We start from the raw sequence: 5,052 nt of genomic DNA, 5'->3' as shown, positions 1-5,052 counted from the left end.
CTTGCAAAACTGAACTCTATAGTCATTAACAACTCCTGCTTTCCCCCTTCCAGCCCCTGGTAGACATCGTTCTTTGTCCCTATGGGTTTGACCACTCTAAATACCTCCTCTAAGTGGAATCATACAGTGTTGGTTTCTTACTTTTGAAAGCCTAGACTTCTTGAAACCTTTATGATGGTCGCCAGTGCTTACACCACCATTTTAATTCTGTGGCCGCTTCTTCTCAGTCTTCCCCTGGGGGTCCCGCCCGTGCTCAGCCCACAGGTACTGCCTTCCTCCCTACCCAGTCTTTGGCCAGCCTATCCGCTGTACACTTTTCCTGGGTGGGCTCCTCCAGCCGTGGCTCCACCCACCCCCTAAGATCTAATGGCTTCTAACCTCCGTTTAAGGCTTTATCCTCCCTGAGCCTCTATCCTGACGCTGCTTCCGCTGGTTCACTCCTGCAGACACCATGATTTCACACTTCTAGCCCCTGGAACTGGGAGAGAGTAACTTTCTGTTGTTTTAAGTCCCTCAGTTTGGGATAATTTGTCATAGCAGCCTCAGGAAACGAATACAAGCCCCAAAGCTTTACTAATATTCTATTTCTTGACCTGGGTTAGAGGTACATGGGAGTTTCTTTATTACTGGTTTTAAACTGTACATATAAGTTATATATACATGTATGATTTCAATAACAAAATAAAAAAAAACAGCAAAAAGAACATCTAAGGAGTATCTTGGATTTGAAGGTGCGTTCAGGTTGGGTACATTTGGCTGTGGGTTTGCTGGGTATGCCAAGATAGTGGCAGGTCTGTGGGGCACGTGTGGGAGGGGACATTCTGTAGTTGAACTTGAATGTTATAGATAATGGGATACGGCCATAGCCAAGGGGCTGTGGAAGGTTCATGTATCACAAGGGAGAACATGTGGTCATGGACCAGACGCCATCCCAGCAGGTGCAAAGTCAACAAAGGATGAGATGCCCTCCTTCTTGGGCGTAGCAAGCTATGCCCCCTCACAGGGAGGGCCCTAGATCCAGAAGCTTACATGGAAGGGCCGTCTGTGGGGCTGGGTGTGTGCACGCGTCCCTCAGAGAGCTCTATAGCGGCATGGCTAACCTGCACCTGAGGGCTTCTTTCTTGATCAGGTGGGGATGTAAGCGAGAGCCCTGTCTCCCTTGGAGTGGCCAAGGTCTGAGTAGCCCCGCCATCTCCAAGATGCTCGTTACAATGCCGGGCACACCTGGCTCTCTGTTGCTGCCCCTGTGGACTTTCCAGGATGAGGGCCTCATCAGGGGCCAGAAGGAGCTTGCCCTGATACAGACACAGGGGCCAGTGGTAGGCGAGCACAGCCCCCACCCACCCCTGGTGTCATGGGACTTCCTCTCAACGTGCCTCCTTCAAAACCCCATTGGCTTTGTGAAGCTGACCTTCTGGGCAGCTTTCCTCTTCCATTTTCTCGGCCAGGGGTATCAGGACTGTGTGATTTTTCTCTCTGCTTGGTTCCCCGCCCTGTAGTTAGAGGAGATAATAGTCATCCCAGGAATTCTCAATAAATGTATATTTATTAGCTGAAAAAATTTTTTTAAAGGATTCAAAAGTGAATATTGAATACCTTATGGAACTATCCTAAACAAATGGACACTGGTTCTGAGTGTATGACGGAAGTGTCCTTTGGAAAGTGGATAGAGAGGGGAGAAAATCACTTCATACCCCCCTTACAGCTCTGCTAAGTTCTGTTTAATGGATATTCTGGGAAGAGCTGGGCTGCCCTGCGGCTGTAGCCAAGTTGTAAAACTGTTTGGGATGTAGAAAGGTTAGTAAAGAGACCAATTGTACGGTCATTTCTAACGATCTGATGGGAAGGGTATTTGGAATGGTTTAAATGCTGGCTGCCGAGGAAACCAATGATCGGAAAAATAACATCACAGGGCTTTTTATAAGGCCCACTGGTGTCATGATGCAATGTGATTATTTTTTCTGACTTTCTGTTTTTGCCACAGGAAAAGGAAGAAGGGAGGGAATCAGAGGAGTGCTCAGATGCTTAATTACCAGTGCTTTTCTCAGATAAATTATAAACAGGCAGTTAAAGAATTCTCTTGGTACAGCAAAGACACAAAGGAGCCTTTAAACACTTTGGATGTCAACATGCCCTAATTTCAAAAGCACTAGAGCTATGTATAACCCCAAAGATGACCTTTTTCTCCAAGGAATTATTAAGCAGAATATTAAAAAAAAAAAAAAAGTACCCCCCACTGCCCATTCCTGGGCCTATAGCAAACATCATGAATCAATCAAGGCAGATTCCCCCTCTCCCGCCCCCACCTCATGGAACCGAGATGCTGCCCCAGAATTCTTCTCAACAATGTGTGCCTGACAGCTACTATAAATACATCAGAATTGGCATGTGAGCTGAGCCAACTAAAGAGGCACCTAGTCCGTGGTTGAAAGTGTTGTCTTTGGAGCCAAATCTCAGTTCAGCCACTTAAACTTTCAGATAAGTTTCCTGACCTGCAAAATGCAGATAAGAACGGTAGCTATCTCATTGGGTTGTTGAAAGGATGGAATTAGGTGCCACACCTAAAGAGCTTAGAACAGGAGAAAGAGTTAATGGGAGGGGTCAGTAAAAATTATTTTTTCTTTTTTCAGGATAAAAAGTTAAAGATGATCGTTTACTCTGCAGGAAGAGCTAGATTAAGATTTAGTCATAATCTAGAAATTAAAGATTTATTCCACAAAGGTATATTTAGCAGCTATGATATGCCTGAGCATGTGTAAAATGTTGGGAATCCTGTGGCTAGCAAGGCAAGTAAGGCATCGTTTTTACCTAGGGGACATAAATCTTGCTCTAAGTTGGCATCCTTTGAAATGCAGTGATATACTGACAAGTCATTGGCTTATATTCAGTTGTTTGACATCAAAATTCTATTTAATAGAAAAAGAATAATTGAGAAGCTAAGTGGCTAATTACATATGGAAAGCTACTTAACCTCTAATTAATAAAATTGATACAACAGTGAGAATGGGAGTGGGGAAGAGGAGAGAAGTAGAAGATCAAATGTAGGTATTCAACATCCAAATATAAGATATTCCAGCAAGAGAGAGGAGAGGCAAGTAAGAGGAGCAAATCACCAAAGAAATAATATAAAAATATGTCCAGGCTGAAGGGCAGGTGGCTCTGGATACAAAGGTCTGCTGAGGTACATGGCAAAATGAATGCAGAAGACCCTCACCAAAGTATATTATCATGACATTTCTGAATCTCATAGATAAGGGAAAATAAAAAGCAGGGTTGAGGGAATGTTGAAAACTAGTTAAATATACAAAGAAACAGGAGTCAAAACGGCACTAGATTTTTAATCTATAGTTTTATACCCAGTCAATCTATCAATCAAGTACGAAGGTAGAACAAAGAACAAAGGTAGACTTCAGTGACTTGAAAAAAATACTTCTATTAAAGGATGATTTTTTTTAAAAGGTAAAATCATGACTCTCACAAATACAAAGTGAACATGTGCTAAATATCGTACTTAACTCCTTATTAACGAGGAAACCAGTAGGATGTTACAACCAGTTTAAAGATGCCAAAGAGCACAAATTTATATGGAATTAAGGAATTTTCTTTTCTTTTCTTTTCTTTTCTTTTCTTTTGAATAAAGGAATTTTCAAATGAATTTACAAACAGGTATGAAACTGCCCTTTTGTGTGGTGTGGGGAGAGGACATGGATTATTTATTTGCATATCTATAGATATGAATTATTTTTGCATTGCTCTCAGTTATCTACAATTTCCAGAGTTGTAAAATAGCTCGAAGGCAGTGAAAGACACAGAGCCCATAGAATCAAAATCCCGTAACTCCAAAGATGTGCTCTCAACAATACACAGCTTTTCACTGAAGCGCATTTTCCAAGTACACTCCCAAGTGATTTTTATTAGGGTACTACTAGAGAATATGTGCCATCAAAAGGAGGGAGTAAAATTAAAAAGGGGGTTGGAGGGGTGGCTGGCTGGTGTGGTTGCTAGAGCACGTGACATGTGATCTTAGGGTCGTGAGTTCGAGCCCCACATTGGGTGTAAAGATTACTTTAAAAAATAAAATAGGGGCACCTGGGTGGCACAGCGGTTAAGCATCTGCCTTTGGCTCAGGGTGTGATCCCGGCGTTATGGGATCGAGCCCCACATCAGGCTCCTCTGCTATGAGCCTGTTTCTTCCTCTCCCACTCCCCCTGCTTGTGTTCCCTCTCTCGCTGGCTGTCTCTGTCTCTGTAGAATAAATAAATAAAATCTTTAAAAAAAAATAAAAAATAAAATAAAATTTTAGAAAAGAGTGGGGCAGAAAGAGAGAAGGAGATGGGATCCCCAAAACAGGGACTAGGTATCCAACACAGGAAGGTGTGAAGAGAAGTCCTTGGCTATAGCGGAGCATTAGGTCAGAGCCCAGCCAGCTCCAAGTGCAGGAGGAAGGAGGACTCCTGGGGGCCCCAGGAAGAAGAAATGGAACTGATGTACTTGAACATATGGAAAATATCACGGAAAGGCCCTTGGCAGAGATGTGAAAGCTTTTAGAGAACACTAATGATAGGTAATAGAAGGCGAAGTGAATAAAAAAAAAGCCATCGTTGACTTTAGAGATACTGGAGGGTTGCACAGCAATGGAGCTAAATAATGCTTCCCTGGCTCATCATAGTCATTATAACGTAGACACTGACTATTCACCCACAAAGTGTCATAGACCTATGGGGTGATGGGGGGGAAGTGATGGGTGTACCTGTGGGAGAGTTAGGAACTCAGGCACCAAATATCTAAAAATGATAAATTAAGAAATAGCCATAGAAGAACAGTACTCACAAATATGGAGATTAAATGCCAGAGAACATAGTTAAAAGCTTGCCAGTGGCTGCCTATGGGAAGTAGATCCTGGGGGTAAGAAAGCTTAGGGCAGGGAATGGCTGTTTTTCATTAAGAACTTATATACATGTGTAAACACATACGTGTGTGTGTGTATGTGTGTGTATATATATATATACGCATATATATACTATATATATATATAACTATGCATACATTTAT

This window comes from Ursus arctos, unplaced genomic scaffold (assembly GCF_023065955.2).
Source record: "Ursus arctos isolate Adak ecotype North America unplaced genomic scaffold, UrsArc2.0 scaffold_3, whole genome shotgun sequence".
NCBI classification, from domain to species: Eukaryota; Metazoa; Chordata; class Mammalia; order Carnivora; family Ursidae; genus Ursus; species Ursus arctos.
The sequence above is the reverse complement of the archived record's forward strand: the minus strand, read 5'-3'. Positions refer to the sequence as shown.